The following is a 12,726-nucleotide window of genomic DNA, read 5'->3' as shown; positions in this document are numbered from 1 at the left end:
TCAGTGCAGACTGTGACAGCACCAAGGAGCCCAAAGGCCCCATGCCAAGCTAGGCCCTGCCTCTAGGGCCCTGGGGTTGGGGCACAGCACCCCACTCACACCAGCTGCATGCTCTCTCCCCTGTCTGGGGAGAGGCTGGCACGTGCATGTCTACAGAACTCGTCTTGGCGTCCAGGAAGTCCGCCGAGGCAGGATTTGATACTCAAAAAGAAATTGTCCTTGTATGATTCATCCCAAATGAAGCGAACGCACCAAGGATAATTTCTCCTCCAGTACGAAACGGCACACAGACAGGAACATCAGCACCCAGGCCTCTGGCCCAGGGCTGAATGGTGACTGCAACTCAGCACACCAGGTCAGCACCCATGTGCAATGCGCAACGCGCGTGCAGGACACGTGCAGCGTGGGGGGCCTCTCTTCCAGCACCAGGAAGGCAGATGCCACAGGACCACACCCTACTCAGCCTGGCATCCTCGTTCAAGGGCCCCTCAAAGGCAATGGATGTCAAGAATCAGAGACCCTCTGTCTCTCAGGTGGAGCAAACTTTCCTAGTGGCCCTGTTGACCCCCTGGCCTGGGCATTGTGTTCCGGGAGCCACTGGGACAATGGCTTGGCTGCTGAGCTTTGGTGGCCCCCATCCTACGTGTGTAGCATGAACCCTGGGCTCCCTGAGCCACTCACATACCTGATGAAGAACGTGACTTCCACGTCAACACTGTCCCCAAAGCCCAAGGGGCGATTTTAATAACAGCACCAGCACCACCAACACCAGGAATAAGATCTCAAGGCGCGTGAGCGTCACGGCTCTGCCCTACCACGTGCCGAGCACCAGGCCACCCATCTGAACTCATTCAGCCCCAGCACCCCAGCCGGGAGACACCCACACGGTTCCCATCTGACAGTGAGACAACAGGCACAGCACGACGTCTTGCTCAGGCTGCACACTTGGGAATGTCAGAGGCAGGATCCACACACGGGAGTGTCGGGCTCCAGAGTCTGCGCTCTTGATACTGAAAAAGCGGATGACCCTGTACGATTCGACACGAGTGACACGAACAGGACAGGGATAACCACTCTCCAAGTACCAAAGGTCAGCACGGAGAGAGCCGCCACCCGGCGGGCTCAGACGCTCTTCCAGGTGGGCTCCTGGGGATGAATCACATGCCGAGGGTCAGTGGCCAGCCGCACACTCCAGGCACGACATGCACACTCGGGCGCCAGGTCCCGGCGGAGAATGAATCCGCTGCCCCACACCCTCACTGCCCGGCCATCAGCCCCGCCTGGAGGCTGCCCGCGTGGGAAGCAGGGACCCAGACCACACACACAGTGCATGCTTTGGGGCCCACCCCACACGACCAGGACAGGGGATGTCCCCGAGGCCTCTGTGAAGCCGGTCCTGTGCCCGTGAAGCCGTCTGCCACACGCAGGATGGACACGCACAGCCATGCACACACATACCGCATCCCTCGCTGAGTGTGCACCGGTCCAAGACAGCGTTTGATACTCACAGAGAGCTTGCCCTTGTATATTCCATGTCAATAAGCCGAATATACAAAGGGCAACCTCGCTTTAAGTACCAAACAACAACACGGGCAGGTCAGCACTAGCATTCAGGGGGTCGGCCTGGTCTCCCGGTGGGCATCCTGGGGAGGGATGGGAGGCACGGAATCAGCAGACCAGGTGGCAAACACCACCTGCCAGGCATGTGCCCCTCGGCCGGCTCTCCATCCCAGGAGCCCAGGGAGGGCAGACTCTGAGCCCCCTCACTGGCTTCACCACGCTTTCCGGTGCCAATGCAGATCAGGACTGGCACAGAGGGCTGGCCTCTCACTGTCTGCAGGAACACCCGGGAGGGGGACCACTGTCTCTAGCACAGGCACCTCCTCCAGGAGGCCCAGCAAATGTATGTGGTAGATACAGAAAGGCCCTGTGGTCACTATTCCTTCCTACCTCCCACAGAGGCACTGACATCTGCCTCCCCAGGGCCAGCTCAGAGAGGCTGGCAGCATGTCCACAAAGTCAGGCTGGGAAAGAGTTGCTTCTGAACAGGAGAAGCCATGTACCGCTGAGGAATGGAGAAAGCAGCTCCCCACCCAGGGGCATTGCCCCCGGAGACACCCTTAAGGAAAGAGTGGGTAGCAGCTGCTACAGGTGAGCTCGTGCTCCGCTGCCAGGTGAGGCACTCACCTCGCCTCCAGAGGACAGGCGCACTCCTCAGACTGCTGCAAACACCCTGCCCGATGCTGGCTCAGGTCCACAAGACCCCTGGGGCAGGCACAGCAAGACAGCAGAAGGTCAGCGGCGCCAGAAATGGCTCGGCAAACGCAGGACCAGAGCCCTCTGCAGGCCGTCGTCCTGTGGGCGAACGGAATGCTGCGGTCAGAGGTCTAGGACACACAGGTCGAGATGAAAACAGGTACCCTCTGACCTTCCAGCATTCACGTACCTGGTGCAGGGCTGACAGCCCCCAGCGTGTTCCTGGGATTGCTTCCTGTGCGGGACGATGTTGCAGGCAGCACTTGGAATAAAAAATGACAAACACAATAGCTCTTAAAATTTGTCTCGGGGACCATGAACCAGAGAATGTCCACCCACACACCAAAGGGCAGCATCCATCCACAAACCTTAGCCTCTCCGCGAGCAAGGCTGATGGCGCCTCCAGGAAGCCCTTCGTGGGGTTGATGGGTCAGGCACAAAGCCATCGGGAACAGGATGGAGATGGTGCCCTGGGGCCCGTGTTGTTCAGTCGCTCATGCCACCTTGATGGTCCGACATCATGCCTCCTGCCAAGATTGACACTGTGAGCCAGGAGCCCCTGGATATGAGGAGGCAGGACGTCCTTAAGCAGGCCAGTGTGCAGGTGCAGGCGGCAGGACAGCCCCTCACCGCCCACCAGCGTGGGGCAGGGAGGGCCGGGCACCAGCAGCTCGGTCAAAGCCAATGCTGTTTCCAACCAGGAAACCTGGACGTACCTGAGCTGGGCTGACATCAGAGGTCAGCTGAGCCGAGGGCGTCCCAGGCAGAGTTTGATACACAAATAAGAGTCTCCCTCTGTATATTCGCCATTAATCAAGTAAACATACAAAGGGTATCCTCTCTTCAAGTACCAAAGAGCAGGTGAGGACCATGCTGTGTGCTGGCCAGAGTGGACGCTCCACCTGCGGGGCCTGGGACCGAGTGGGGGCAGTGACTGGCCAGCTCCGGAGGAGGGCCCCATACCCTGAGACCTAGCCTTGAGAGGTATCAGATCCAGGCCTCCTGCCAGCTGGCAGAACTGACTTCCAAAAAAGGGAATGGCCAAGCCTTCCCATCAATGGAATCAACAGGCACCTGGAACCCGCTTCAGACCACCAGGCCACCTGGAGGTCGGAAGTACCACCTCCCTCTGAAGGGACTCACGTGGGGCTACACACCTGAAGACATGGCTTCCAGGGTCCTTCCCAGTCCGAGTGGTGACACCCACATCCCGCCCGCGAGGCTGGCCATGAAGCGTCCCAGAAATGAGTGAACCCAAGAATGCAGCACCTGAACCTGCCTCAGGAGACACAGAAAGCAGACCCGAGTCATCACGGTCACCTAACCCCCCAAAAAGGCACCCTCTGGGGCATACCACTTGACAGTGCCCCTAAGGACGGCCATGGGGGTCCAGTGACACTCCCGGCTCAAGAGCAGGCTCAGGGAACCCCACTCGATCACCTGCCTCAGAGTGGCAGGGAGGCACGTCCTCCACCAAGGTCACCACGCTCTCGGGGCTGCCACAAGGCGACCAGCACATCCACGCAGCCTGGTTCATGGTCTCCACGCGTCTGTGTCCAGCAGGTGTGAGCAGGGAGCCTCCAGCAGGACTCGGTACCAAGAAAGGGCAGGTCCTTGTGCAACTTGTCCTTTAAAAAGCAGGCGGCCCTTGCACTCAGTGCAGGCGGCAGCAGCAGGACCGCCCCTCACCACCCACCAGCCTGGTGTGGCCTCCAGGGGAAGAATCGGGCCCCAGGGGTGCAGGGACCAGGGAACCAGCAGCTCAGTGCTGCGGGACCAGGGAACCTGGACGCACCTGAGCTGGGCCGACGTCAAGAGATGGTCCTGAGGTGGAGCTGAGCCGAGGGCGTCCCAGGCAGAGTTTGATACGCAAATAAGAGTCTCCCCCTGTATATTCGCCATTAATCAAGTAAACATACAAAGGGTATCCTCTCTTCAAGTACCAAAGAGCAGGTCACAGAGCAGGTGAGGGCCATGCTGTGTGCTGGCCAGAGTGGACGCTCCGCCTGCAGGGCCTGGGGCGGAGTGGGGGCAGTGACTGGCCTCATCTGGTTGGCTCTGGGGTGGGGCCCCGCTCCTTGCACGCTGACGTTGGCTTTGCTTCCCAGCATCACTGCAAGACAGGGCATCCTGCGTGGCTTGGCACACAGTGATGTCTGGCCTCCCTTTAGGGTCTGCAAAACCACCCGGCACAGAACCAGGGCCCCTGCCCAGAGCCGCTGCCTTCAGGAAGTCCTCCTGAGGACATGGGCTAGTGGGAGCTGGAGTTCCCCAGAGCATGCACCATTAAAGAAAGAGCAGAAAGCCACAGCTCCACCACCAGCCACCCGCTCGAGTCGTGCAGCAGCGCCCAGGCTGGCCCCCCTTCTGCCGAGGGCGGCCTTGTGTTCAGAAGCTCCGAGAGCAGTAGGCTGTCACCCCTCAGCAGCCGTCCAGCACCAGGTTCAGCAGAGGCAAAGGAAACCCTGGGCCAGTACTCTCGCGAAGCCTTAGTGACCCAATGCTAATGCCAAAATGCCTACAGACAAGAGGACACCTGCAGTCTGGGTCTCCTGGTCCCAGGGGCACTTCTGGGGCCACCCTTACTTGGGATGGGCACCCCTCCTCCTTTAAGTCAACAATAAAGTCCAAAAGTCACTCTGAGGGTGGGCTGGGATTGGGAGGTGGGGACACGAAATGACCCACTTTTATAAGCGGCTCTGACTTGCTATCGGTCGCTCTCTCACTCATCTGGGAGGTGTGCCGACCCTGCGCTCTCTTCCCGGAGGCAGGCCCGACACCTGGGCAGCCCTGCCAGGCCGCAGCCATGCCAATACTGTGCCCACCAAGGAAGGCAGTGTTTTCTACACAGAATAGTAGCTCTGCAAAGAAAGCCACCACCTCATCTCCAAGGAGAGCATCTTGGAGAGCATCTTCTTGGAAAGAAGACGGGGGCGGGTCAGAGAGCCAGATGGCAAGTCGAAGAGGCAAGTCAGGTGGCCAAGAGTGACCTGCCCCAGTCCTGGCCTTCTGACATCCTGCAGCCTTGCTGCCCAGGCGGCTCAGGACGGATTTGCTCCTCGCAGAGAGCTTGCCCTTGCATATTCATGGCAAGAAAAGCAAACACACAAAGGATAACCTCTCTTCAAGTAGCAAACGATAGCATCTCCCCGCGGCGCTGCGAAGCGGGTGTCGGATCCAGGCGTCACCCTAAGATAAACAGATGGGATGCACAGAGTCAGGGGGCAGGCGGCAGAGCCCCTGAGAGCAGTCTGCACCCAAGGGCATGTCGCACGCCCACGTTCTCCACACCCTGCAGCCCGGCCCTGCCGGTGCCCCTTCCTGAAACCAGCAGCCCACCCAGGAATCCACTGCGGAGGTACAGGTCACAGAAGAGAAACTGAGGCCAGAAAACGCATCTGAACGTGGCGAGCACGCAGGGAACAGGCCTTGCTCCAGGTCACTGAAGGCTTACTGAGAGCAGCCTCCTCACCACGCATGAAATACAGGAAGGAGGCAGGTCCCCAAGCGCGACCCCTGCCCACGTGCGGCTGCGCCCGGGAGGGACGCAACACACCCACCCTCCCCCCAGTGCTTCCCGTCGACGGATGGGTCCAAGCAGCATTTGATACTGAAAACGTGGATTTTCCTCTATGATTAATCATAAATAATGTACTCATAGAAGGAGAATCTACCTTTTAAATACCAAAGAAGGATCGCGTCCAGGGATACGTGCATCCGCGCTTGCGAGGTCAAACATGAAACCCCCACAGAGCAGGCCCCCCCCCCCCAGAACAGGAGCGGCAGAACCGCGAACGTGTGGCCACACTGGCCGCTTCACGCCGTCCTGAGCACCCGTCCATACCACAGGACACCAGGCCACCATCTTTACACCCACCTAGGCCTTACAGTCTCTTCCAGAAATAGTTCCAAAGCAGCATTTGATACTGAAAACATGGATTTTCCTCTATGATTAATCAGGAATCACGTAAACATAGAAGGAATATCCACCTTTTAAATACCAAAGGAGGATTGAGTTCTGGAAAGGAAATTCTGGCCGGCTCATCAAAGCACACCCAAGACAGCAGAGTCACCCGCTCGCAGTCCACGACAAGGCCCTGGCCTCTATGCCAGGCTGGCTGCTCCGTGAGAAGGACTCCTAAAGGCGGTCGCCGGCGGAGGCACGGCAGGACGGGGCCACCTCCCCGGCCATGCACTTACCCGAGGCTGCGCCCGCCTCACCTCCCTGCGATGGTTTCCGTCCCACAGCGTGAGTTCCCAGGGCAGCATTTGATACTGAAAACGTGGATTTTCCTCTATGATTAACCATCAAACACGTAACCATAGAAAGAAAATCTACCTTTTAAATACCAAAGAAGACTTAAACCTGCAAAGTGTGAACTAGGCGCAGTCCATCGGAAGCACCAGAGGCGCCGCACAGGAGAGACTGGCTGTCATGGGGACTGACCACAGCCCCACCCCGTGCCCAGTGGGCAGCACGTGAGAGGGTCTCCTCAAGTCGAGCGGGTGGCCCACAGGCATATGGCACAAACCACGCACATGCTCTGAGGTCCACCCTGCGAGCACTTACCCTGAGGGGTACCTACTGTCTCCCTGACGGTGGCTCCAGTCCAGGCCTGTTCCCAAGCAGCATTTGATACTGAAAACGCGGAATTTCCTCTATGTTTAATCATAAACAACATAAACATAGAAGGAATATCCACCTTTTAAATACCAAAGATGGGTTTAGTCCCGGAAAGCATGAGCCTTAGCACAATCCACCAGAAGTAAAGGTCACACAGGACAGGCCCCCTCAGTGTGGGCCTTGTGGGACAGCGGCGGGTACACCGAGTCCCTGGAGGGCAGGGATGCCAACGAGCCTTGCCAACAGCAGCACAGGTTCTGGTATCCGCCTGCCATTTGCTCCCTAAGGGATTTTGTGTTCAGGAAGGCCTTGAAAGCAACTCTAGAAGCTGAAAGGTGGGTTTTCCCTCTATGCTTAACCATGAATCCTGTAAGCATAGAGGGAATATCCACCTCTTGGGTCACAGAAACTGAGCTACCTGGGAGGCACCGACCTGCACCCAAGGCGTCGGGCCCAGTCGCGGGAGGCGGCAGCACGTTCTGGGCTCCCTGTGGGAGCTGGGATGCCTGCCTGGCCCCTGTGGTCCACCTGGTGGACCTGTGACTGGGCACAGGACCTGGGTCTGCCTTGCCGCCACTCTCCCAGGTGGGAGGCACCCTATTGTCTCTCCCCTCACGAAAGCTCACGGCAACATTTCATTCTGGAAAAGTTCACCATAACTAAAGCAAGCAGAATAGGGATTCTATCCTTTAAGTTCTAAAAATATCAAGGACAAAAATAAATAAATAACAAATAAATGAAAACCCCTGCAGGGTCCCCAGAGCCAGTGTCACCTCCAGGCAGCCCTCCTGAGGCACCAGTGACAAAGATCCTAACAAAGCATGTGCTGGAACATCCTTTCACATACCTCAGGGAGTGAGGATGCCAAAGAACCTTCCGGAAAGTGAAGTTTGAGTCCAGAAGGCTCCAGTGGACAGTGTTCAGTGGCGACTGACAGACTGGGAGGAGGGGCAAAGAGGTCACAAACAAGGTCTGCTCACACAGGGTGCGGGCAAAGCCAATGCCCCCCGGTGCCCGCGCCTCACCACCAGCGCCCCCCAAGGCGAGCACAACAGCCCAACACCACCCGGGGGGACCTGGATGCAGGCTTTACCGACAGGGGTTGTGAACTCGTGGTAAAATGTGCCTCCCAGGGGAAAAAGTGAAGCACCGAGAGCTTCAGATTCCGTCCCCATCTTCAGCAAGATGGCTACCACCACCAGGAAGTCCTCCTCCTGGAAACAGATTCCATGCTGAGGACAGATGGACCAGGTGACATTCTTCAAACACAGGATGGCCAGCATTCTTAGTCCACAAAGCGGTACCCAGACCAAACTCAGTTTTCCAAAGTTGGAAATGGTTCAATAAGGTCTCATGTCTGTGCTCACCAGGCAGAGTCCACCATCCCTGCTAAGGAGGACCCGAAGCCAGGAGGTGAGCGGGCAGGGCGACGATCATCATCAACCAAGAGCCAGGCCCCTCCCGGCAGTGGCAGCAGGCTGAGGAAGAAGCCTGACCCCCCCAGGCCCCAGCACAATTTGTCACAAACAAAGCTGATGCACACGGATGAGCAGGACTCACCTCCCACGGCAGCGTCCCCGGGTGCTCGGCCTCCGGGAAGCCCTGTTGAGAAAAAGGAGACATGGCTGGTTAGGGGATGGATGGCCTACGTGACAAAGTAGGTGTTCTCTGCAAGCAGACGCCGCTCGTGGATGCCCAGCAGTTCCTGCAAGCAGGGTCTGACGCAGTGAGCGCCAGCGAGGAGCAGCTCCCGGCAGGCCCGGGGTGGGGCCGCTTGCTTGCTTTCTTTCTTTTTCAACTTAAAAGCAGAAGCCAGAGGCCCTGGACAAATGTAGTGCTGTACCAAGGCCCCTTGCCAGGGGTCCCAGGGCTCCCAGGTTGCCACCCACCCATTGTCTCCCCAAGGACTGGGCACCCCTCTCTGAGGGTCCTGAGTGGCCAAGACCATAGCCATGGTACCAGGGGTTAGGTGGCATCTGCCCCCTGGATCATCAGCTCTGGGTGTCAACTGACACCTCCAAATGCCCGGCCCTGCTCGAAATCACTGAGCCCTGACCCGTGTGCTGGCCTACAGAGCCGAGGAGCTGCTCCCTGCTTTGGCGATGGGGGTTTGGCCTCCAGGAGACTTCAGGGACATGAGCCAGAGGCCAACTAGGGGAGAGAGGACGGGCCACCTAGGGTGGCCCTTTCTACCAGGCGTCTGGGAACGCTCCCTCAAGCTGAAAGGAACTGGCCATCCAACAGGAAAACCGGAGTCATTATGCAATTCAGTCACATGGACCTACGCCGTGTAACGCCTGGGCACGCCGATGCTGTGTAACGCAGCCTGGGCACGCCCGCGTGTGCTCCTGACACACCCACTGCACCTCCCACCCGTCCCCGACCTCCGCTCAGCATCTGCCTCTGCCTCATCTGTTCTCCTTCGGTCTAAGGTTCAGAAAGGCCTTGAAAGTAACTTTACTGCTGAAGATGTGGATTTTCCCTCCTTTGGACACCCAGGGATCGCACAGGGTAGGTTTTAGGATTCTTCTCAATAATCTGAAAATCGTGTTAAATGTGGTTTTGTTCACATATCTCTGTCAATTCTTCAAAAAGAAATTGCTATCGTAAAACCCAATTTTTAACGTATATTTACTTTCCGAAACAAGATCACAGGGTAATTCACTCGATAGTCTCAATTCTCAAAGTAAAAACTAAATAAAGGAAACACTTTCCACCTGGCACACCATCTGCTCACATGCCCTCCATGGGGGCCAACAGCACATCCCACGGCAAGTCCTTTGAGGAGGCACGTCATGCTAAAAAGGGGTCAAAAGCAGCCATGTCACAAAACCCCCTCTGAGCCCCTCAGGCCAGATGCCACCGTCCTGGGTCTCTGCCAGCTCCCAGGTCATCCTCCTGCAAGAGAAAGAGCAGATGACGTCAATGCATAGGGGACAGGTAACACCAACAAGAGTGCTCCCCTGGGACCTGCCTGTGACGCACCAGGGGTGGTGCAGGTAACGGTGCCCATCCCGCTGTGAGCAGCGGGGCTTGGAAGCCCCCCGAGGGGCTACAGGAGGCTGCTTCTGGAAGGATAGGAGCTGGCAGCTTCGCCTGGGCACCACGGGACAGCTGCTCTTCACATCCCCCAGGTGACTCAGAACCAGAGTCCCCTCTAGGAGGCCTGAGGCTGAGGGTCCTTGGGCCAGGTGGCCTGTGTTGTACCCAGGATACACAGGGGGACACACCCTGCCAGTGTGCAGACCAGGAGAGTCATGGGGGCACGTCTTGGGCAGCCTGTCCCCGTGGACCTCCTGACACAGATGGCCACTATTTTCCAGAGGTGTCTTGGTCCCCTGGGGGAGCACAGGCCCAGAGGACGGTGTGCACTGAGGCCAGACGGGGCAAGCCCTAATGGAGGTGGATGTGACGATGTTCAAACAGAGGTCAGCCAGGCTGCCCATGATGAACAAAGCAAAGCAAGGTGGACGATCTCTCCTCGGGCACCAGCGCGCAGTCCAGGAGCCAGCCCTGGCCACTGGTCCCAGTGGGCCTCGCTTCCACATCCTCCTGGGGTCGAGTCAGTGGACCAGGAGGTCCACAGCACTGACTGAGCAATCGCCCCCCTCGTCCAAGAGCTGCCAGTGTCACTAAGGGTCTCAGCTCAAGCACTCTCCCTCCAAGGAGGACGTGCCGCCAAGAGGAGGCTGGCCAAGCCTCACGCGTCACAGAGGAGAGGCAGGAACCTGCCCTGAGTACCACAGACCAGAACGGGTGCTACACGGGCTGCTGGCAGGGGGTGAGCGTGTGGCCAGACACCAGGTGTCCCTGATCCCAGCCACAGCGAGCCAGTGGGAGCTGCCCCGGGTAAGCCCTCCGCGTACATACCAAGACGGGCTGTGCCACCAAGAGTTCCACGGGGCCAGGGAGCTCTTCAAGGTGAGATTTGATACCGAAAAAGAAGTGCACCATGTTTGTTTCGTCACATATAAAGCGAAAATAACATGGGCAACTTCTTTTCAGGTACCAGAGGTCAGCTCTTGCTCCCTCCAACAGTGCGCCTGGGGGAGGGACCCTGGGGAGGGCGTGGCAGCAGGGGGACAGACACAGGTGACCACACGCCTGGCGGAAGGAGAAAACAGCTCAGGCTCACCTGGAGGAAGCTGGAAACACAGGCCATGGGTGAGGCCGTCCGAGCAGCATCCACTGCAGATGAGGCCAGCCGGCCAGCTCCCTCTGCTTCAGGCCCCCCAGGGGACCTCGGAATTCAGCAGCAGGACGGGGGCTCCACCCGCACACGCTCGCGGAAGGCGGCACTCAGAGAAGGGGGTGGTCCCTGGACCCGAGGCAGACTCCTCTTGGAGGCTCTCGACAGAGTCCTCTTCTCCAGAGAGAAAACAAGGACGTTGGATGAGGTGACAAAAGGCCCCACAGGGTTTCTCTCGGTGCCCATCCATCCACGTGCCAGCTTGGTCTGGCTCCCAGGTCTCCTCCCTGTGACCCTGGTTCCAGGGAGGCAGAGTTAGCTTCTCAAAAGCTGGCAGTGGCTTACAACTTACGACACAAACAGCAAACCCATCACAGGAGCCAAGGAACAGCGGGGAGGAGGACATGGCAGCAGCCCCCAAAGTCAGCACAGCTAGCAGGAAGTCCTCCCAGGGAGAGGCGGAGCCTGGGGTGAGGGTCATGGAGAGGCTCCGGCCTGCCCTGGGTCGGGTCTCTAGAGAGGGGCAGTGGCCCTCCCCTGGACACTCCACACAGTCAGTGTGTGTTGTCATTTGTAAATTAAAATCCCAGGGCACTGCGCTCGAAGCACACACACAGTAAATCCGCAAGAAAAAGCCACCTCTCGGGGAGAGGACAATGAGGACGATCACCAAGAGAAACGCAGAACAGAAAGCACACCAGGACGGCGCCATCCGCTCATGTCACAGTAAAAAAAAGTCCCGACTCACAGTGGCTTAAATAATAAGGGACGTATAGACTTAAATAGCTGAAAGGTATGTAGGCAGAACATTCAAGCTTCAGGCAAGGTTTGATCTAGGTCCCAGATTGACCTCTGTCACCCAGGTCCCCAGCTAGGTTCCTTTCACGGTACAGTCCTCCCCTTCTGTGTCTGCACAGTCCCACGCACTTCTAGTTAGGTCTTTAAATGGCCATGGGACTTGAAGTCTCACATTACCACAAGGCACCGCTAAAGGGAACAGAGAGGTTCTGCTCTGGCAGCTCTCACTGGAAAGCAAGAACCATTTCCTTTCCCAGAAGCCTTAGCAAATATCTCCTTGCATGTCATTGATCCCGTGGGGAAGGGGCCCAGCTACGAAGCCATCACAGCTGCAGAGGGCAGGGATCAGCGGAGGCACTTACACCTGTGCTGGTGGACCAGCGGGCAGGGAGACTCAAGTCACAGGGAGGGAAGAGTGAAGTTTGCTAAGGGAAACCAGGAGCAAAGACAGGTGGTAAAGTCCTGGCCCGGTCCCTTCCAAGGCCACCATCCTTCTCCAGTCTGGCAAATGCACCAAGACGTCCTCGAGGCAGAATAGGATACTGAAGGAGAAGTGCACCGCGAATGTTTCGTCACAAATCAAGCGAAAAAGACACGGGCAACTTCTCATTGAGCACCGCACGTCAGCACTGCAGGTGACATGGCTCCTCCGAGGTGGCGTCACCTCTGCTGACCTCCGAGAGTGAACAGGCATCCTTAGGGTCGGGTGAGCCCTGGGTCCGGGAGGCCCTGCTGGCGGGCTGTGCACAAGCCCATGGTGTGCGCTTTGAATCTCTGAAGTATGGCGGAGTGCCCGCGGCACAGAAGGGCTGACGTGGCTTCCCCAAAGTCCTCTTGGGACAGAGGAGGGCAGGAGAGT

This window comes from Sciurus carolinensis, chromosome 2 (assembly GCF_902686445.1).
Source record: "Sciurus carolinensis chromosome 2, mSciCar1.2, whole genome shotgun sequence".
Classification (NCBI taxonomy): domain Eukaryota; kingdom Metazoa; phylum Chordata; class Mammalia; order Rodentia; family Sciuridae; genus Sciurus; species Sciurus carolinensis.
This window is presented reverse-complemented; position numbering follows the sequence as displayed.